We start from the raw sequence: 23278 nt of genomic DNA on the forward strand, positions 1-23278 counted from the left end.
GCCAGAGGGTTTTGTCAGTAACGAGTACCCTAATAGAGTGTGTAAGCTTGAGAAATCCATTTATGGATTAAAGCAAGCACCTCGCAGATGGAATCTTTGCTTTGATGAAAAGGTCAAGGAATTTGGCTTTTCTAGGAGTGAAGATGAATCTTGTGTATATGTCAAGGCTAGTGGGAGTATAGTTAGCTTTTTGGTATTGTATGTGGATGACATACTACTCATAGGAAACGACATTCCAACCTTGCAGGAAGTAAAGTCCTGGCTTGGAAAGTGTTTCGCTATGAAGGACCTTGGTGAAGCTGCCTATATTTTGGGGATAAGAATCTTGAGAGATCGGAGTAGAAGACTAATTGGACTTAGTCAAAGTACCTACTTGGAGAAGATTCTGAAGAGATTCAGAATGCAAGACTCCAAGAAAGGAGAGTTGCCCATCCAGAGTAGTGCCAAGCTGAGTAAGACACAAAGCCATAGCACTGAGGCTGAGATAGCAGAAATGAGTCGAATACCTTATGCTTCGGCTGTAGGTTCGATCATGTATGCTATGACGTGTACTCGACCTGATGTAGCCTTTGCCTTGAGCATGGTTAGCAGGTTTCAGGGGAACCCTGGCAAGGCACACTGGATTGCGGTAAAGAATATTCTCAAGTACCTACGAAGGACTAAGGACTGGGTCCTTACCCTCGGTGGGAGTCATGACTTGAGAGTTGTAGGGTATAGTGATGCTAGCTTCCAGACTGATAGGGATAACTTCCGCTCTCAGTCGGGCTGGGTCTTTACCCTAAATGGAGGAGCAATTTCTTGGAAGAGTTCCAAGCAAGAGACAGTGGCAGATTCTACTTGTGAATCAGAGTATATTGCAGCTAGCGAAGCGGCAAAGGAGGCGTTATGGCTGAGGAACTTCATTGGAGACCTTGGAGTTGTACCAGCTATTAAAGAGCCGATGGAAATTTTCTGTGATAGTGAAAGTGCTGTTGCCTTAGCCAAGGAACCAAGGGATCACGGGAGATCCAAACACATCGACAGAAAATACCATTTCATCAGACATCGGATCGAAGAAGGACTCCTCGTGGCAAAGAGGGTATCATCAGATGAGAATCCGGCAGATCCCCTCACGAAGGGACTGACTCGGGTTAAGCATCTCCAGCATGCTCGGAGCATAGGGCTGAAGGATGATATTAGATTTAGTAGTTAGATAATCTTGAAATTTGTAAAGTGTAATTGACATTTGATGATGAATAAAAGTGTTTTATTTATGGGTAAAGTGTTGCTATCTCTTGTCGATCGTTTACTATATTTCTTTTGCATGTTTTGACTTCCAGAATAATTTTGTTTGGTATAACATATTATTCAAACCTCCACAGTCGGTCATATGTCGGAAGTAGGTATGAATCAAGACTGTCATGTTTGGTTGTAGAGTTCTGGGACAAGGCTACAACAATCATGAGTGCTCATAAGTTCTGAGCATTGGACTCAACCCACGCTCACTGGAATCACTTCATGGAATTCTATCTCGAGTGATCGTGAGACGGTAATATCATATAAGTCTTTAAACCTAGAGATATGATTTGTTACTTACGAGTTGGTTATGCATTGATTGTACGAAAAACGCATTGGTAACTCGATGTTATAAAATCGTGCTCTTATGTGTAATTCAATGAGTAGTAGAACAAACATATGAGTCGAAGTTTATCTGTTCCTTCTTGGATTAGAAGCTGATATCTGGGCCCCTCGATGATTTTGTTTTGACCTATGTACCGGGCCCGGTCAGAACTAAATTGATGTGTTCAATGAAGTTCTTTGTCAAACAAATCGGAAATCGGGAAACAACTGTTGGACAATAAGTAAGACATTGTTCCATGTATTTGTCCGACTGATATCTAGAACAGAGGATTATATGATCACTTATCTTAAATGGTGTACCATCATCTTCTCAAGTTTCGAGAAACCTTGTAAAGAGCTACGATTGCCGATCGGTTCCTGAAGTCATACTTGCAGTAATAGTTACTAGACTTATCCAAGTGGGAGACTGTTGGATAAGGTGTCTAAGTCCATAACTATTTCTGGTATGTACTTGACCCGACCCGGCATGGTCCATTTGGGTTGCATGGCACCATGCAATTGGATAAACTAAATGAGAGAAATAACGCTTGGAGATTATTAATATATTATAAGTTCTAATATATTAATAATATTATTTGATTAGTTTGATCAAGAATTAATTTAGAATTAATTAAGTGATCAAAAGATAACTAATTAAATATATGGGTTGATTAAGTAAATCATCCATATCTTGTATAGTGGGCTAAAAGGCTCCGTGGATCATCAAGTTGGGTTCCACCCATAGGATGCTCCATGGGAGTTACAAACCCATGGGTCATGGAAATGAAGAGTCATGACACATTAGGGTTTAACCCTAGATGTGTCAACACTATATAAGAAGCATAATCTCCACCAAAATCGGTTGCAACAAAGAAATAGAGGGCTTGGCGGATTTGAAGAAGTGAGTATACTCTCATAAGTTCTTCCAAGAGCATTTGGTGTTGTGTGAAGCATTTGAGGCATCACCACTTGGGGTGCTAGGCTCACAAGGTTTCAAGGAACACAAGCAACAACAAGGTAAGTTATTCTATCTATACTTTATGTTAAAATTGTTCCCCATGTATGCTAGATAGGAATATAACCTTGGAATTCAACTTTGCATGACAAATTAGACAAACATAGATCCAAGGTTATTAGGGTTGCATGTACACTTAGGAAGTGTTAGAATGCTCAAAACCCATCACAAAAGTGGTGAAGATGAAAAACCTTTAGTTTCAATGAAGAAGATGAAGATGGTTGATGGTGTTCTTCATTTCATTGTTGATGATCTTGGTGTTCTTCACTTAGCTTCTTGTTTGATCTTGGTGTTCTTCATTTAGCTCCAGGGATGAAGATTGAGAGGGTTTAGTTTTACAAAGGAAAACTCACTATATCATATCTATCTCTCTTACTCTCTTCTATTATCTCCAACAACAAACACACACTACATACACATGTATATATATGAGAAACAAATATCTTGTAGTAGTGCACTTGAGTGTAAGTTGAAAGATGATGTAAAGGCTGCAAGTTGATGTAGTAGTAGGAGCAAAAAACGTGGGAAGGGTTTTGGCTTCTTCATCTTTGACTATTCAACATATATACAACATATATATATATATATATATATATATATATATATATATATATATATATATATATATATAATACATATATACATATATAATACATACATATGCATATATATATATATATATATATATATATATATATATATATATATATATATATATATATATATACATATGTGTTTTCATCATTCGCGTGTTTTCGTATTTTCCGTTTTTTCACGCATTCATGCAACCTGAAATAACTGATAATATTTGTTAGATTGTATAAAAACAGTTCATCTTATTTCAGTTATGGTCACATACAAGGTTACATAAGAACATTTTTCAACAATTTCCCCCTATGTGATCATTGCTGAAATAAGGACAGGTATGATATAATCATATTGACAGTTTAACTTTTGAAGATTCGAGATAAAAGATTTGTTAATAGATAAGATATATATAAAACCATAGCAATTGATTTGAAAGTTTGTGACTTTGGTTTAACATATATTATGTAAAAGATTTTCAGAAATTTTTTTCCGAATCAAAGTCTCGGGTTCGGTTATCAAAGGGTAGCCGTATATGTATCTAAAGAAATTTCTTAAGATTTTATAGCATTATTAATGAAGACAAGTGGTTTTAACAGGTCGATTCTGATGAACGCTCATAGGTATAGCTCACACTTCACTTGGGTGTTTGGTTGTTCTGGCAGCAGAACAAGTTAATGATCACTAAAAACGAGTGATATCTCTCTCTGACGACTCACACTCATATTGGAGGTGTTCAACTATGCTTTTCCCGAAAGGTCACTTAGTCTCATTATTAGATAATCAATCACATAAGACTGGTTTCGGCATTACTCAGCGGGTTTCTTCATTCATAACATTTAAGTTCACTCTCTCTCCGTCGGGAAATACATGTAGAGGGGTTTAGCAATTTTCATAGTTCAGTTTGCAACTAAGAATCTTCAGTGATGAAGGCTACAGTATCCCGGGAAATCCATTGTTGTTGCAACTTTTTCTTTGATGGTATCCTTTTTTTTATCAATATCTATTTGTTGTAAAAGGATATTTTGTTTTAGCATCGAGAATTTGCTACATTTGAGAAAATTGGGATTTTTGAGAGTATCTATCTTGCGGGATTAAGATATCCCTTTTTGTGAAAAATGGTTAAAAACAGATCATGAGATCTTTTGATGTTTGCTTTGAAATAACCATTTGGTTGAACTTTGTTTGAAAATACCAAATGTAGAGTTTTTTTTTTTTTTTTGGTATTTCTTCGGTGAATGATTTGTCTTTCTTGTTGATTCTTCTTTATCTTGTTTCGTCTTTTCTTGTTGATGGATCACGGGATCTAAAGACTTCATTTTTGGTTGGCTTATATCTAGATAGGGATTAGTGGCATAAAAGACAGTTTTTCTAGTATGTAAGAAATGAATGTATCGTCCCTGGTCATTTTGATATCTAAGTAAAAATGAGACCGTGACAAGGTATAATCGGATATACCTTATAAGCAATAGTGACACACCTAAGCTCACAAGAAATGAATTCCATAATGATTCAGATTGATGAGGCACAAATTCTCACATGGGTTTTTGTTTTCATCTGAACCTCCTAACCTTATGTCCCTTTATAAAATCATCAATAATGAAATAAAATTGAAGGAAATAAAGTTATGTACATTATGAAAAGTAGGAGATTTGAACCTTCACTCCAATTGAGAATCAATATGACTTAAAATCTTCATCGAGCATAAGCATCTGAAAATTAAGTCAAAAGACGATTAATCACAAGGTTCTATAAAAGCTTATTACGACAACTCTTTTATTATATTTTTGAAGATTTGTTTTTCTGAATGTTTTTGGAAATATTGGTTATTTCAATGTTTTTGGTTTTTTTTTTGAAAAGAAAGCAGTTTTCAAATGTTTTTGAATTTTCTTTTTGAGTGAAAGTAAACACACATTTGTACAAACAAAAAGTAAAAGTTTAAGGATGGATGTTATCTGGATTTAACATTCCTAGACGGCCTAGGAAGTATTGAAACTTCGTTTCATCGAGAGCCTTAGTGAAGACATTGTCAATTTGATCTTCGGAGTTGATGAAGTGTAGTTCGATATGACCCTTTTGAATGTTGTCTTTGATAAAGTGATATCGAATGTCGATGTGCTTTGTCATGGAATGGTGAACGGGATTGTGAGAAATGGCAATTACACTGGTTGAGTCACAAAATATGGGAATTTGTGAGATTTTGAAGCCATAGTTATGCAGTTGAGTTTGCATCCATATGACTTGTGAACAACAGCTGGCGGCCGCGACGTATTCAGCTTCTGCTGTTGATGTGGACACACAAGTCTGTTTCTTTGAAGTCCAACTCACTAGTCTACCTCCTAGGAATTGACAGCTACCAGATGTACTCTTCATATCTAGTTTGCATCCTCCGTAGTCTGAGTCGGTGAAAGCGTTCAGCTGAAAATCGGATTTAGCTGGATACCAAAGGACAAGTTTGGGAGTGCCTTTAAGGTATTTGAAGATGCGTTTCACAGCAACTACATGGGATTCCATAGGATTTTCTTGGTATCTAGCACAGACACATGTAGAAAACATGATGTCAGGTCTGCTGGCAATCTGGTACAAGAGTGATCCGATCATTCCACGATATCTTTTCTGGTTAACGGGTTTGCCATTTAAGTCTGCATCAATTTTGTATCCAAAAGCCATTGGGGTTTTTGCAGTATTGGATTTTTCCATTGAAAAACGAGTGAGTAGGTTTTTGACATAATTCTCTTGGTTGATGAAAATGCCATCAGTTGACTGTTTGATTTGAAGTCCGAGAAAAGTAGTCATCTCCCCAATCATGCTCATTTCAAATTTGCTCTTCATTAGATCTGCAAACTTAACACTTAAAGATTCATCAGTAGAACCGAAAATAATGTCATCAACATATATTTGTACGATTAACAGATGTTTATTAAAGATTTTACGAAAGAGGGTTTGATCAATTGAACCTCTTTTAAAACATGATTCTTCGAGAAAGGTTGACAACATGCCATACCAAGCTCGAGGTGCTTGTTTCAAGCCGTAGACAGCTTTCTGCAATTTAAAGCTGTGATCTGGAAATTTGGGATCTTCGAAACCTGGTGGTTGTTGGATGTATACTTCCCGATCTATCTCTCCATGTAGGAATGCACATTTAACATCCATTTGGAATACTTTGAAATTCTTATGTGCAGCATATGCAAGAAAGATGCGAATTGCTTCAATTCGGGCAACTGGAGCATATGTTTCATCGTAGTCGATTCCCTCTTGTTGTGAATATCCTTTGACTACAAGACGTGCCTTGTTTCGACAAATGATTCCTTGATCGTCAATCTTGTTTCTGTATACCCATCTTGAACCTATAATAGTAACATCGGGTGTAGTAGGAACAAGATTCCATACGTCGTTTCTTTCAAATTCTGCTAGCTCTTCTTGCATAGCTTTTACCCAATTTGGATCTTTTATAGCAGAATGTATGGTTTTGGGTTCGGTCATGGATAAGAAGGCTCCAAATAAACATTCATTTGTGGATGCGCCTCTAGTCTGAATGCCTAAGTTGGGATCTCCGATGATTTGGTCTGTTGGATGATTTCTGGTCCACTTTATTAAGCGATTCTCTTCCGCTATAATAATTGGAGTTTCAGTATCCCATTGTTCTTCTCCGGGTGTTTCATCTTGGAATAGGTTTGAAGGTTCCCCCATAAATGATGCATCGGGATTGTTTTGGCTATTTGGGGATGGGGTGTTTAAAGGAGGATTTGGTGTTTGTTCCAAAGAGGAAGTATGTGTTGGTGGTTCCCCCTAGAATTGATTTGCATCATTTTGCTTTGTTTGTGGAATTACTTCACTGGGTGTTCCTGTAGGGTTAATTAAAGTAGTTAGAAGTTCAGAATTGTAAGCGGTTTTTGGTTGTTCAAAAAGCAAATCAAGATCGATTTCAATGTCTATGTCAGGAGAAGGTGTTTGTTGAATTGGATTTTGAAAAATATTTTCAATCATTTTTGAACCAAAATGTTCACGATCCAATTTCCTAACATAAAATTCATCGAAATGAACATCGGTACTTTCTTCAATTACTCTAGTACGTTTATTCAGTACTCAATAAGCAGCTGGAAAAAAAAGAGTAACCAAGGAAAATTCCTTCGTCCGACCTTGATTCAAATTTTGAAAGGTGATCTTTATTATTTTTTACGAAGCATCGACAACCGAAAATATGGAAAACTTTGATGTTTGGTTTTCGGTTGTTAATGACTTCATATGGTGTTTTATGAAGATGTTTATGGATTAAGGAACGATTTTGAGTATAGCAAGCTGTGGCTATTGCTTCTGCCCAGAAGTATTGTGGCAGATCAGCGAAGATAAGCATTGATCTTCCAACTTCACATAGAGTTCGGTTCCTTCTTTCGACAACACCGTTCTGTTGTGGAGTGTATGGGGCTGAGAAGTTATGTTCAATTCCTTTGTCTTTGAGAAATGAATCTAGAGTATTGTTTTTGAACTCTAAACCATTATCACTTCGGATTCTTCGAACAGGTCGTTTCAGCTTCAGCTCGATTTGTTTGATGAAGTTGATCATCTCTTCAGGTGCTTCTGATTTTAGTCTTAAGAAAAAGACCAAAGTAAAGCGCGAGAAACCATCAACGACAACAAGAATGTACTTCTTCCCTTGTATGGTTTGGGTTTTGGCAGGGCCACAAAGGTCTATGTGCAACAACTCTAGTGGTTCGGATACACTAGATTCTGAGATGTTTTTGTGAGTGGATTTGGAAAGTTTTCCTTTTTCACATGCGGCACAAAGAGTTTCGTTATCAAGCTTCAGAAGTGGTAGCCCTCGAACAAGATCATCACCGATTAATTTGTTGATATACCCAAAGTTTAGATGGGAAAGGCGGCGGTGCCATAACCAACTAATATCTGCTGAGGCTTTAGATAGCAGACATATATCGGGTTTACCATAGATAAGATCCATGTCAAGTGGATACATATTTCTGGCACGGTCAGAATCAACTATAATATATTTGGTTTTAGTGTCCATGATCAAGCTTCGTTGTTTGGTGAAAAGAACTTCAAGATTGTTATCACACAGTTGAGAAACACTGATGAGGTTGTGTTTCAGGTCATCGACGAAGGCAACTTTCTTTATGGTAAAATTACCATTTGTTATGTTTCCATAACCTTTGATTTTTGCTTTCATATTGTTGCCGAAGGTAACATCTTGATTGGTTTGTATAGGTTTGAAGTCACGTAAGTAGTTCCGGTTTCCTGTCATATACTTGGAGCAGCCACTATCAATATACCATGTATCATCATTGGGTTCTCCAGCATTAAGTACCTACAATCAGACAGAAAATTTAGGTACCCAAATCTGAATGGGTCCTGGTTTGTCAGTTGTTATTTTGGGGGCTTTGCTTGATGAATTTCTTTTATCATTTGACCTCACATTATTGTAATGGTTTGGTTTATGACGATGGAATGGTTGAGGTTTGATTTGATCTATCAATTTTACCCAAAATGTGATTTGTTTTTGAAAGCCTGTGGGTTGATAAGATCTGTGATTTGGTGAAAGATATCCTAGATGTGAAGGTTTGTTTGAAAAGTTTTCTTCATATCTGGGATGTGATGGGCTGTTTTGAAAAGCTTTTTGATGATGATGGTTTGAAACTTTCTGATGTGATGGTTTTTGAAAGTTCCTTGAATGATTAAAAGTGATATCTTGAAAGCGGTTTTCAAAAGGTTTTGGAAAAGGTTTTGGTTTTTGTTTTGAAACCTGTTTATGAGGTATGACATAGGGTTTAACTGGTTTCTTTGGTTGGTTTTCAAAAATGTTTGGCTTGATTAGTGGGGTTTTGGTGACTTGAATGGATTTTTTGCTTGTTTGTTGTTTCTTGGAGTATTTTTGTCCCAGACTAGTTTTTCCAACAATTGATGAAGTCATTGTAGGAAAAGCAGTTGGTAAGTACTACCATCCTCATAAGAGGAATTTTCTCCATTCAAAAAGCTTTTGAGTTTAGTGGTTCCATCGGTATGTTTGATTTGGTGAGTTAAAGAACTTGCAGAGTCTGTTTCAGAATTTACAACTCTTTTGAAAGACTTTTTGGAAACACTGAAAGCAGTATCATCTGGACTACAGTTGATAACTGTTTCGTCATCTGAATCTTCCTCATTAACAGATGTGAAAAGATTAGGTAGAGTAGATTCAGAGTTTTCACAGTTCGTCATGTTTTCCTGTTTTGCTTGTTCAATTTCAAAGGATTCTCTTCCAATTCCTGGTCTATAATTCGTATCAATTTTGCCAGTTCCTAAGGTGTTTGCCTTGGTGAAAATATCATCACTTAGTTTTCTGGCAACTTTGATAGAATCCATATTCCATATCAGTCTTTTATTCTCGGTTTCAAGAGAATTGATTTGTTTTAAAGAATCAGTCAATTTTTCAGTTAAAACATTGTATTTGTCAGTTGATTCTTGAAAGTCTTGTTTCAACTGAAGGATTTCCATTTCTAAAACATCTTTTATTTCAGAAGAAATGACTGACTGATTTTTTAGTTCCAAATCCCTTTTCTGAATTAGGGTCTGATTTAATTGTTCCAAGACGTGATTATAATCTTCTGATTTTCTTTCAACTTCTCTTTCCAATTTGCTTTTCGTTCTTGTTGATTCTCCAAATTTGAGTTGCAAGGTTTGTAACTCAGATTTGCAAATATCATAATTGACCATTGTGTCATGATATGTTTTGAGATCAGCTTCCAGACTAGTCTCAATTTTGGTTATGTGGGACTCAAAAATTGTTTTGGAAGAACCAAGTTCAGAGATCATAGACCATACCTGTTCTACGACGTTTTGAGCTCTTGAAGGTATTTCAACACCAGCTACGAAGCAGAAGTTTGATTGTGTTGGTTCATGTTCAGCTTCGTCATCAGAAGTTGGCCAGTATTCCACACTTGGTTCATAGATTGTCATCAATGCTCTTTGCTTTTCTTGGTTTTCCAGTTTCTTCAATTCATCGGCTCTTTGAGCATAGTATGCTGAGTCTTTGATTTTGGTTTTGTTTTTGGCTCAACATTCTCTGGCATAGTGATTTGTTCCTTTGCAGTTGTGACAAATGATCACTTCTTCATCACTATCATCCTTTTGACTTTTAATCGGAAGTCTTTCAGGTGTTTGAGTTTGGGTTTGTTGGGAAGGTTGAGAATGGTTTTGTTGGAATCCAAAATTTTGGTTGTTTTGAAAACCATTGTTTTGATTGTTGTAACCTTGATTTTGCAAACCTCTGTTTTGATTTTGAAAACTGTTGTTTGGATTGTGATTATGACCTGAGTTGGGATCGTTTTGAAATCCCTGGTTTTGAAAACCTTGATTTAAGTTATTTTGGAAAGAAGGTCTTTGAGAATTTTGTCCAAAGTAAGGTCTAGGTTGAAAACCTGAGTTGTTTTGACCAAAAGATTGTCTTGGTTGAAAACTTGAGTTATTTTTTCCAAAAGATGGTCTTGGTTGAAAATTTGGTCTAAAATTTGATTGACCATGATTTGGGATAAAACTCTGGAGATTTGGGTTTGCAACCAACGCACACAGTTGTTGATAATCTGCTTCATCATTTGAATCAGACTGGAAGGCTTGGTTTTGAAAAGTTGTGGACACAAGTGCAAGTGGTCCTCCAAAAGCTGCAGTGGTTGGTGGGTCAATCGAGGATTCATACGATTGAAGTTCTCCATACAAGTTGTACAAAGTTTCAGAATGAATAGTTGGATTTCCCTGAATAATGAGTTTAACCATTTTCCAGCTTTCGAAAAGATTGTTTAAAAACTTGAGATTTATCTCATGTTGTGTCTTTTTCATACCCAAATTGTTCATTTTAACCATAATCAAATTGAACCTATCATGAGCATCATGGATGGTTTCTGATGAAAGCATTTTGAAATTATCGAATTCATTCAAAACAAATGTTCTTTTGTTTCCGATAATTCTTTTATTTCCACAAAAACGATTTTTCAAATTCTCCCAAATTTGATTTGCGGTTAACAGTATAATGTCATCCATTTGACTTAGAATACTATGAGGTATTCCAGAAACAAGTTCCTTTTTGGCTTGGAGTTCCAACTTTTTTGTAATTTCAGCTTGAGTGGCTTGATTTGTAGCAAGAGTAGCCATATTTTCTGGAGTAACAAATGTTCCTTCTACACACTTCCAGACATCTTCATTTATAGCATTTAGATGAAGATTCATACGGCCAAGCCACGAATTATACTCTTTAGGAATAAGTATGGGTGCCCGCGAACCAGATCCTAAGCTATTTGCAATGGAGACAGAGTTCATGTTGGAGTAATTTGCCAAAGACATGTTTTTTTGAAAGGATTTTGAACAAGTGATATTCAAATGAAATTTTTAAAGAAAAGCTTATGGAAGGTTTATAAACGCTATAACCAAAAGTTTTTTGACAAAAATTTCAAGGTAAATCACACAAGCTCCGATACCAATTGTTGGATATTATTCCTTTTATATATCAGCTCAGATACCGATTTGTTGGAAATATAACAATCTGATCACCACAACAAAAGGCTCGGTTACTAGTTACTGTGTGACAGATATATCAGTTTAAGATATAAGATAGATATATATATAAAGAATAATAATTGCAGAATAAGTATAAAAATGAAAGCTGTAAATGACTGAAAGCTATAATAATATAAATGACTGTATTTAAATGATGTAAAGCTATAAATAATATAAATGACTGTATTTAAATGACATAAAGCTATAAATAATATAAATGACTATATTTAAATGACATAAAGCTATAATAAAGTATATAAATATATATCAAGTACGTTCATCAATAAATTGACTGAACTGGACTCATGGAGCGATTGGTCGATATTTGTTCTTTGAATGGATTGGTCGATATTGCGACCCTTGGAGCGACTGGTCGATATTTGTTCTTTGAATGGACTGGTCGATATTGGGACTCTTGGAGCGACTGGTCGATATTTGTTCAAAGATCAATACGGCATTGGATAAGTAACAAAAAGTTCATTTAAAGCTCGATTTGATGTAAAACAAGTGTTTACAAAAGGGTACAAAATACATGGGTATATGTATTCGTATTTGAGGCATTTTTGGGTAAAAACATGCACACGGGTCATGTAAGATAAGGCACAAGTGACACGGGTCGTGTAGGAGGGTTTTGGAGGGTTTTCTTGATGATTGATGCTGACACGGGGCGCGTTGATTTAGCCTTGCTGAACACGAGGCGTGTTCACGATGCTGATGCTGACACGGGGCATGTTGATTTAGCCTTGCTAAACACTGGGCGTGTTGAGGTTCAGAAGTATGAAGAAGGCAATCAGAGGGCAACACGGGGCGTGTTGATTTTACCTTGGTTTTTAACACGGGGCGTGTTCGTGTCTGAGTCAATTTCGGGATTTTTGTGATTGGAAGGTAAGTTTTGTTTGTGATGTTTTGGCTAGGGTAATGGTGTTATGGTGTTTTGAGGATGTTTTCAAGGTTGTTTAGAGGTTGGAAGGGGGTTGATATAATGTGTTAAAGGTGGTGAAATTTCTTATGAAGATGATGATGAATAGTGATGGGTTTTGTGGTTGATCTTGATGCAGAAGGTTTTGGGTTGTTTCATGGTTGTGTTTTGGTGTTTTGATGTAAGGAAAGTGTTTGGTGGTGTATGATGTGATGAACAAAGGTGGTGAAGATGAAAAACCTTTAGTTTCAATGAAGAAGATGAAGATGGTTGATGGTGTTCTTCATTTCATTGTTGATGATCTTGGTGTTCTTCACTTAGCTTCTTGTTTGATCTTGGTGTTCTTCATTTAGCTCCAGGGATGAAGATTGAGAGGGTTTAGTTTTACAAAGGAAAACTCACTATATCATATCTATCTCTCTTACTCTCTTCTATTATCTCCAACAACAAACACACACTACATACACATGTATATATATGAGAAACAAATATCTTGTAGTAGTGCACTTGAGTGTAAGTTGAAAGATGATGTAGAGGCTGCAAGTTGATGTAGTAGTAGGAGCAAAAAACGTGGGAAGGGTTTTGGCTTCTTCATCTTTGACTATTCAACATATATACAACATATATATATATATATATATATATATATATATATATATATATATATATATATATATAATACATATATACATATATAATACATACATATGTATATAATACATACATACATATATATATATATATACATACATACATATATATATATATATATATATATATATATATATATATATATATATATATTGTTGAAATTGTTTAGTCACACATATGTGTTTTCGTCATTCGCGTGTTTTCGTATTTTCCGTTTTATCACGCATTCATGCAACCTGAAATAACTGAAAATATTTGTTAGATTGTATAAAAACAGTTCATCTTATTTCAGTTATGGTCACATACAAGGTTACATCAGAACATTTTTCAACAAATATGATGTGATGAATAGTGATGGGTTTCGTGGTTGATCTTGATGCAGAAGGTTTTGGGTTGTTTCATGGTTGTGTTTTGGTGTTTTGATGTAAGGAAAGTGTTTGGTGGTGTATGATGTGATGAACAACGGTGGTGAAGATGAAAAACCTTTAGTTTCAATGAAGAAGATGAAGATGGTTAATGGTGTTCTTCATTTCATTGTTGATGATCTTGGTGTTCTTCACTTAGCTTCTTGTTTGATCTTGGTGTTCTTCATTTAGCTCTAGGGATGAAGATTGAGAGGGTTTAGTTTTACAAAGGAAAACTCACTATATCATATCTATCTCTCTTACTCTCTTCTATTATCTCCAACAACAAACACACACTACATACACATGTATATATATGAGAAACAAATATCTTGTAGTAGTGCACTTGAGTGTAAGTTGAAAGATGATGTAGAGGCTGCAAGTTGATGTAGTAGTAGGAGCAAAAAACGTGGGAAGGGTTTTGGCTTCTTCATCTTTAACTAGTCAACATATATACAACATATATATATATATATATATATATATAATACATATATACATATATAATACATACATATGTATATAATAGGAGTTTCCTCCTCAGGTTGACTGCTAGTGTTTGAGGTTCCTTCACCGATTGACTCTTGAAGTTATTCAAGGTCAATTTGCCTCCCACTATCTCCTTGGCCTATGAGCTCTCTCTTGCGAAGGACTCATCTCCTCACAATGAAGACAACATTGTCACTCGGTCTGTAAAAGAGATAACCAAAGGATTTATCTGGGTAGCCGATTAAAATACACCGCTTACTTCGAGGTTCGAGCTTTTCATGAGTTTCACGCCTCACAAAAGCCTCGCAACCCCAAAACTTGATGTGTGCTAATGAGGGAACCTTCCCTGTCCACATCTCGTGAGGTGTTTTGGCAACCTTTTTAGTTGGGAGTAGATTAAGGATATGGGTAGCAGTCTCTAAGGCACACCCCCTAAATGAGATAGGTAACAAAAGTCGACTCATCATTGAACAAACCATGTCCAACAAGGTTCGATTGCGCCTATTAGGCACACCATTAAGCTGTGGTGTCCTAGGTGGCATCAACTGTGAAATAATTCCACATTCCTTAAGGTAGTCAGGGAACTCGATGCTAAGATACTCATCACCCCGATCGAATCGGATCATCTTTATCTTCCTGCCCAGCTGATTCTACACTTCTTGTTTAAACTCTTTGAATTTCTCAAAGGTTTCTGACTTATGCTTGATTAAGTAGACATAACCATATCTACTGTAACCATCAGTAAAAGTCACATAGAAGCGGTTAGCATCTCTTGTGGCAGTTCTGAAGGGCCCACACACATAGGTGTGTATGAGATCCAACAAACCTTCACCCCTTTCACAAGTACCAGTGAAGGGTGACTTAGTCATCTTTCCAAGTGAGGAATATTTTCAAGTGTCATCCGACCTTAAGCTGAATGAATCCAAAACCCCAGTCTTTTGGAGTTGGCCTACGCGCTTCTTTCTGACTTGTCAAAGACGACAGTGTCACAAGCATGCCTTATCAAATTCATTGGAAGAATAAATGTGCAACACATTATTTCCTAAGTTGTCTACAACCATCACAGTTTCATATACACCATTACTGATGTGTTTTGATCATTCTAACACTCCTATGATGTACATGCAACCCTAAAAACCTTGAATCTATGCTTTTGCTATTATACATGCAAATATTCAATATTCTAAGGTTTCATCCTAACTAGCATAATATGAAGCACCTATACTACTAAAGCCTAGTTAGATGACATACCTTTTGATGTAGCTTGAAGTCTTGAACTTTAACAGCTTAGCCCCAATAGTGTGGAACCCTCAAGTGGAATCACAAATCACCAAAAACACCTTGGAAAACTTGAGAGAATAGTAAGCACACTAGAAATTGGCCCACTCTTGTATCTTCACACACTAGTGCCATTTCATGTGCCAAGGACCCCTTTATATGGTGGATTAGGGTTACATTCATGTAAACCCTAATACCCATGACCTTTCATTTCCATATGATCCATGGGTTAAAAACTCCATGGACTATCCATGTAAGCTTAGCCCAACCTAAATGAACTTGGCCCATGCTATATATATAAGAGTCCATATTTAATTAGTTCCTTTTTTATCACTAAATTAATTTTAAATTAATTCTTGATCAATACTAGTTAAATAATATGATCCCATATTAATATATTAGAACTTATAATATATTAATATAAATCATAAACATACTATTCTCAAAAGACAATCCATATAAATTGTTCTAGTGAAGTGCAACCCAAATGGACCATGTTCTAGTGAAGTGCAACCCAAATGGACCATGCTAATCTCGGGTGGAGTACATACCAATAATAGTTATGGGCTTAGACATCTAATCCAACAGTCTCCCACTTGGTTAAGTCTAAAAATATTATTGCATATGACTCCAAGATCATGACTAGCAATCGTAGCTCTTAAAGCCGCTAACGAACTCTAACCTTAGTTAGTGACTTGTCCATTAGATAAGGGATCATATATTCCTCCATTCTAGATATCATATGGACTGGGACATGGATTATAATCATTCTCTTTGTCCCTTTGTTGTTTCCCGATTTCCGATTTATGACGACTGACTAATTGAACAAATCAAATCAGTCCAGGATTGGCCAAGCACTTAGGGGTGTCATCACTAAATCATCGAAGGGCCCACAGATATCGCTTTTATCCCTCCAAGGGTAAAAGGAATGGATAAACTTCGACTCATATGCTTGTCCTACTACTTGTTGAATCATACATAAAGTCAAGTTTTATAACATCAAGTTACTGATGCGTTTATGTGCAATCAATGTAGAACCAACTCATAGTCAATAAGTCATATATTTAGGTTTGAAGAATATAAGATATTATCGTCTCATGATCACTGTGATAAAATCCATGAAGTGATTCAAATGAGCGTTGGTTTAATCCAATACTCATAACTTATGAGCACTCATGAATGTTGTACCAACTCTTGCTATGTCCAACACCTTAGACATCTACAAGCCAGCTTCATGACAGTCTTGCCTTAATACCTACTTCTAACGTATTATCAACTGTGGATGGTTTGAATAACTTAGTCATTCGTCAAGAATGACCTAGTTATTCTGGAAGTCAAAACATGCAAAGTGAAACACAAGAATAAATCGAATCCAATATGGTCTCAAAAATTATGAATAATTGAATCCAATATGGTCTTAGAGCTTATGAATATAAATAGGACGAAGATTTCTATACATCTTCGTTACCCCAAGATGAATAAAGAACCTTGATTTATGTGCCTCCTCCATCATAACCTGATGCACATCACCCCAATACAGAACCTATACTCTCTGATGAAGAGTCAATAACCCTCGGCTATCATAATCAAAGGAAGCCACCTGACCCACTATGTGCTCACTCTTCCGGTGGTCTTCCTTCATATCCTCGATTTGATCCTCACGAATCCACTCCAAAAACGAAGTAATCACAGTCATCCTTAAGCAAACAGCCCTGATCGGAGCCGTGACCGCCTTGCGGCTAAGAGCATTGGCCTTCCCTGGATGGTAAAGGATCTGACACTCATAATCTTTTACTACATCCAACCACTGGCGCTGACTCATATTCAGATTTGGTTTATCCATCAGATACCTCATGCTCTTGTGATCCATGTAAATACTATAGCGTTCCCCATAAAGGTAATGTCGCCAAATCTTGAGGGCAAAAACCACATCCTCCAGCTCCAAATCATGCGTCGGATAGTTCGCCTCTTGAGTCTTCAACTTCCTCGAAGTGTTAGCAATCACGGGACCCCTTTGCATCAGAACTGCACCCACACTTGTGATTGATGCATCACAATAAACCATGAAGTCCTCAACACCCTCTGGCAGGTCGAACAAATAAATCTTGGAAAACCAAGATGCTCCCTGAAGTAGGTCGAACAAATCGTCAATCCTCGGGAGTAGATAACGGTTCTTCACCATTAGCTTATCTAGCTCCCGGTAGTCAATACACATCCAATGACACCCATCCTTCTTCTTCACGAACAGGGTCGATGCTCCCTATGGTGACAGCTCCTGCAGTTGTGTAGACGAATGATACGGTGCCTTGGCTATCGAAGCTGCACCCGAAACCAGGTTAATCCTGAACTATACCTGCTTCTCCGAAGGCACCCCACACAAATCTTCAGAAAACACATCTGGGTAATCCCGCACAATCGGCACATCATCCACGATCGCCCTACCATTATCCCAGGTATCCATAACATAGGTGACATATTCAGAACACCCCTTATGTAGATAGCGTGTGGCCCTCGCTGTTGAACATAAAATCGCGCTGAGATCTTTCTCCCTGAACCACTAAGTCTCCACCACTTGGGGTTCGAATATGAACTAACTGATGCTCACAATCGATCATCGCCCCATTGGGGGTCAACCAGCCCATACCCACGATAACGTTGTTCTCGTGCAAAGGAATGAGAACCAAATCAATCGGATACTGCTCACTGAACATCTGAAGAACACAACCCCGATGAACTCTCGCTACCCGGACAGATCAATCGTCTGCAATCTCAACATCTAAAGGACAATCCAACTCCCCCAGAGCTCCAGCAAACCTCTTGTTAAGCGTAAGCGATATAAACGATCGGGTAACCCCTAAATTAAACAATAACAATGTGGAAATATTGTTCACGAGGAACGGTCGTAAAATAAAACACATAAATATAAGAAGAGAAATCAACAAAAATAACGAGATAAGGAGAAGATTCATACCCGTCACCCCATCAGGTGAAAAGACATGCTCCTCACCACAGGCGCCTCCACCTTTCCCGGGTGGCCATCAGTGATTCGTAGAGTCGCAGAAGCGGGTGCTACCACCGGTCCTGCTGCTGTCAAACTCGGAAAATGGTCCTTCTTGTGGCCCCTCTGACTAAAGTGTTAGTGAGATGTTGATTTTCATCGTTAGCGTAATTAAATTCGGCTAACCCGATACCTGTAATTGTTAATCTTGTTGGTTGTTGTCATTTAATAAAATTCTTCTTGGCAACGACTTAAAGCCCTAATACTTACTGCAAACAAAACAGAAAACATATGGAAACGTTAATAAACTATTAGCAATAGTGAATATATACTATTGAAAGTATATATGTTGCAAACAAAACAGAAAACATATGGAAACGTTAATAAACTATTAGCAATAGTGAATATATACTATTGAAAGTATATATGTATATGTTTAAAATATTCATATATTCTATAAAATGGATAACTAAATAAAAGTCAAGAGTTATAATTATAAATTTTAGAAATCAATATATGTATTTTGTATGTTTATATTGTAAGTATGTATATACGTATTACATTAATTAGTTCTCGTACTTGTAACTATGTAGGCTACTACCCAACATACAATATTACACGAGCAGAGAGATCGATGCCATGTTGAACTTGAATTCACAACATGTTTCTTTTCCATGTTAATGAGTTTTATGGAACAGCTTACTATATAACCTCTCCTTTTCGTCCTAGCTTACTACAGGAATACGAGGTCATACTTTATCCAGTAGGTTTATTGCCTAATTTTTTTATAATTGGATTTATTCTCAAGGATCTAGTATCAGACAAAGTGTTGTAGCCTTGGTGGAATAGTCGGATAGATGCATGAGTAGCAGGAAAGATAAGTCGGACGATAGCTATGGAGTTCACATTAAGAATATTTAAATTATACATTGAATTATTAAGTTATTAGCTTATTAAGATGTAGACAAAAATCAAGGGTTTTCGTTTAAACGAAACTGATAGATTAAGGTGTGGATGATAAATAATATATTCAAAGGTTAGAAGGCACACTAAAATGAAAATGTTGGACTGATCGTAACTTCAACTTTAGGTGTCTGCATTTACTTACAAGGAAACAAGGTTATATGTATAGAAAGTTATGTGTTTTTATTTCAAACTTTGAAAAGGTATATCTTTTGACTCGGAACTCGGATCGAGGAGCGGTTTTTTTTAAATTTGCGTATTTTTTCGAGATCTACGTCATGGCAAACCGCCGACCAAAAAAAAAATCGAAAATCGGCCTCTAGGGCTTTCAATTTATAGAATTTTCACTGATGTTGACTCTCAAAAGGACTTTGACCGATCGTAGGTTTTAATAGAAAATGGTAATTTTACATTTTTAAATTTTGAAGGCCTTATATGTATGAATGTCAAAAGTGGGTCAAACATCTTCTGAAACAGGATTATTCTTTATTTATAAACACGTTGTAAGTTATTGATTCAAAACAAACTCAAAAGAATAGCTGTAGATTAATTGGTCATATACTCATTTAATGATCCGAAGTATCTTACAGATCCCATGTTCAAATCTTTGGATTTGCTTATTTTTACAAATCATTTTAAATTTTTTTATTATCTTTTGTTCACTTATTGTTTTTATGTGTTACAAGACACAGAACCTCCTTTGTTTTGGTACGCGTGGCGTGGGACCCACGTGACCGATCGGCTCCGTTACAAAAATACGAAAACCATCAACCACGAACCGGAGGGCAGCCGAGCATAGAAATAGCAAGAAAGAAAGGAAAAAAAAAACACATAAAATCTAGAAAAAACGCAAACGGACAACGAAAAAGGGGGGGGGGGGGGGGGTGCAACACGAGGACTTCCCAGGGGGTCACCCATCCTAGTACTACTCTCGCCCAAGCACGCTTAACTGCGGAGTTCTGATGGGATCCGGTGCATTAGTGCTGGTATGATCGCACCCGAAATACTATCCATGTTTATTGTTTTTATGTGTTACAAGACGCAGAACCTCCTTTGTTTTGGTACGCGTGGCGTGGGACCCACGTGACCGATCGGCTCCGTTACAAAAATACGAAAACCATCAACCACGAACCGGAGGGCAGCCGAGCATAGAAATAGCAAGAAAGAAAGGGAAAAAAAAACACGTAAAATCTAGAAAAACGCAAACGGACAACGAAAAAAAGGGGGGTGCAACACGAGGACTTCCCAGGGGGTCACCCATCCTAGTACTACTCTCGCCCAAGCACGCTTAACTGCGGAGTTCTGATGGGATCCGGTGCATTAGTGCTGGTATGATCACACCCGAAATACTATCCATGTTTATTGTTTTTATGTGTTACAAGACGCAGAACCTCCTTTGTTTTGGTACGCGTGGCGTGGGACCCACGTGACCGATCGGCTCCGTTACAAAAATACGAAAACCATCAACCACGAACCGGAGGGCAGCCGAGCATAGAAATAGCAACAAAGAAAGGAAAAAAAAAACACGTAAAATCTAGAAAAAACGCAAACAGACAACGAAAAAAGGGGGGTGCAACACAAGGACTTCCCAGGGGGTCACCAATCCTAGTACTACTCTCGCCCAAGCACGCTTAACTGCGGAGTTCTGATGGGATCCGGTGCATTAGTGCTGGTATGATCGCACCCGAAATACTATCCATGTTTATTGTTTTTATGTGTTACAAGACGCAGAACCTCCTTTGTTTTGGTACGCGTGGCGTGGGACCCACGTGACCGATCGGCTCCGTTACAAAAATACGAAAACCATCAACCACGAACCGGAGGGCAGCCGAGCATAGAAATAGCAAGAAAGAAAGGGAAAAAAAACACGTAAAATCTAGAAAAAACGCAAACGGACAACGAAAAAAGGAGGGGTGCAACACGAGGACTTCCCAGGGGGTCACCAATCCTAGTACTACTCTCGCCCAAGCACGCTTAACTGTGGAGTTCTGATGGGATCCGGTGCATTAGTGCTAGTATGATCGCACCCGAAATACTATCCATGTTTATTGTTTTTATGTGTTACAAGACGCAGAACCTCCTTTGTTTTGGTGCGCGTGGCGTGGGACCCACGTGACCGATCGGCTCCGTTACAAAAATACGAAAACCATCAACCACGAACCGGAGGGCAGCCGAGCATAGAAATAGCAAGAAAGAAAGGGAAAACAAAACACGTAAAATCTAGAAAAAACGCAAACGGACAACGAAAAAAGGGGGGGTGCAACACGAGGACTTCCCAAGGGGTCACCCATCCTAGTACTACTCTCGCCCAAGCACGCTTAACTGCGGAGTTCTGATGGGATCCAGTGCATTAGTGTTGTATGATCGCACCCGAAATACTATCCATGTTTATTGTTTTTATGTGTTACAAGACGCAGAACCTCCTTTGTTTTGGTACGCGTGGCGTGGGACCCACGTGACCGATCGGCTCCGTTACAAAAATACGAAAACCATCAACCACGAACCGGAGGGCAGCCGAGCATAGAAATAGCAAGAAAGAAAGGAAAAAAAACACGTAAAATCTAGAAAAACGCAAACGGACAACGAAAAAAGGGGGGGTGCAACCCGAGAACTTCCCAGGGGGTCACCCATCCTAGTACTACTCTCGCCCAAGCACGCTTAACTGTGGAGTTCTGATGGGATCCGGTGCATTAGTGCTGGTATGATCGCACCCGAAATACTATCAATGTTTATTGTTTTTATGTGTTACAAGACGCAGAACCTCCTTTGTTTTGGTACGCATGGCGTGGGACCCACGTGACCGATCGGCTCCGTTACAAAAATACGAAAACCATCAACCACGAACCGGAGGGCAGCCGAGCATAGAAATAGCAAGAAAGAAAGGGAAAAAAAACACGTAAAATCTAGAAAAAACGCAAACGGACAACGAAAAAAGGAGGGGTGCAACACGAGGACTTCCCAGGGGGTCACCAATCCTAGTACTACTCTCGCCCAAGCACGCTTAACTGTGGAGTTCTGATGGGATCCGGTGCATTAGTGCTAGTATGATCGCACCCGAAATACTATCCATGTTTATTGTTTTTATGTGTTACAAGACGCAGAACCTCCTTTGTTTTGGTGCGCGTGGCGTGGGACCCACGTGACCGATCGGCTCCGTTACAAAAATACGAAAACCATCAACCACGAACCGGAGGGCAGCCGAGCATAGAAATAGCAAGAAAGAAAGGGAAAAAAAACACGTAAAATCTAGAAAAAACGCAAACGGACAACGAAAAAAGGAGGGGTGCAACACGAGGACTTCCCAGGGGGTCACCCATCCTAGTACTACTCTCGCCCAAGCACGCTTAACTGCGGAGTTCTGATGGGATCCGGTGCATTAGTGCTGGTATGATCGCACCCGAAATACTATCCATGTGTATTGTTTTTATGTGTTACAAGACGCAGAACCTCCTTTGTTTTGGTACGCGTGGCGTGGGACCCACGTGACCGATCGGCTCCGTTACAAAAATACGAAAACCATCAACCATGAACCGGAGGGCAGCCGAGCATAGAAATAGCAAGAAAGAAAGGGAAAAAAAAAACACGTAAAATCTAGAAAAAACGCAAACGGACAACGAAAAAAGGAGGGGTGCAACACGAGGACTTCCCAGGGGGTCACTCATCCTAGTACTACTCTCGCCCAAGCACGCTTAACTGATGGGATCCGGTGCATTAGTGCTGGTATGATCGCACCCGAAATACTATCCATGTTTATTGTTTTTATGTGTTACAAGACGCAGAACCTCCTTTGTTTTGGTACGCGTGGCGTGGGACCCACGTGACCGTTCGGCTCCGTTACAAAA

The 23278-nt window shown here is 38.0% G+C and overlaps 8 non-coding genes and 1 pseudogene across 8 annotated transcripts; all 9 read right to left on the minus strand.

Moving 5' to 3' along the window:
- Positions 1-20317: 20317 nt before the first annotated feature.
- On the minus strand, positions 20318-20436 carry LOC145016309 (5S ribosomal RNA). The gene has a single exon (XR_013666174.1). It is a non-coding gene; the product is annotated as a 5S ribosomal RNA (ribosomal RNA).
- A 224-nt stretch (positions 20437-20660) lies between these two features.
- On the minus strand, positions 20661-20779 carry LOC145025294 (5S ribosomal RNA). Its single transcript, XR_013673316.1, has one exon. It is a non-coding gene; the product is annotated as a 5S ribosomal RNA (ribosomal RNA).
- A 224-nt stretch (positions 20780-21003) lies between these two features.
- On the minus strand, positions 21004-21122 carry LOC145026778 (5S ribosomal RNA). Its single transcript, XR_013674731.1, has one exon. It is a non-coding gene; the product is annotated as a 5S ribosomal RNA (ribosomal RNA).
- Positions 21123-21346: 224 nt separating this feature from the next.
- On the minus strand, positions 21347-21465 carry LOC145027131 (5S ribosomal RNA). The gene has a single exon (XR_013675069.1). It is a non-coding gene; the product is annotated as a 5S ribosomal RNA (ribosomal RNA).
- Positions 21466-21690: 225 nt separating this feature from the next.
- On the minus strand, positions 21691-21808 carry LOC145027370 (5S ribosomal RNA). The gene has a single exon (XR_013675292.1). It is a non-coding gene; the product is annotated as a 5S ribosomal RNA (ribosomal RNA).
- Positions 21809-22030: 222 nt separating this feature from the next.
- On the minus strand, positions 22031-22149 carry LOC145026368 (5S ribosomal RNA). Its single transcript, XR_013674345.1, has one exon. It is a non-coding gene; the product is annotated as a 5S ribosomal RNA (ribosomal RNA).
- A 224-nt stretch (positions 22150-22373) lies between these two features.
- On the minus strand, positions 22374-22492 carry LOC145027132 (5S ribosomal RNA). Its single transcript, XR_013675070.1, has one exon. It is a non-coding gene; the product is annotated as a 5S ribosomal RNA (ribosomal RNA).
- Positions 22493-22716: 224 nt separating this feature from the next.
- On the minus strand, positions 22717-22835 carry LOC145016843 (5S ribosomal RNA). The gene has a single exon (XR_013666304.1). It is a non-coding gene; the product is annotated as a 5S ribosomal RNA (ribosomal RNA).
- A 226-nt stretch (positions 22836-23061) lies between these two features.
- Positions 23062-23170, minus strand: LOC145027720 (5S ribosomal RNA; annotated as a pseudogene).
- Between the last annotated feature and the right edge of the window lie 108 nt (positions 23171-23278).

The sequence above is a fragment of the Lactuca saligna genome, chromosome 1 (genome assembly GCF_052625555.1).
Source record: "Lactuca saligna cultivar CGN05327 chromosome 1, ASM5262555v1, whole genome shotgun sequence".
In the NCBI taxonomy this organism is placed as follows: domain Eukaryota; kingdom Viridiplantae; phylum Streptophyta; class Magnoliopsida; order Asterales; family Asteraceae; genus Lactuca; species Lactuca saligna.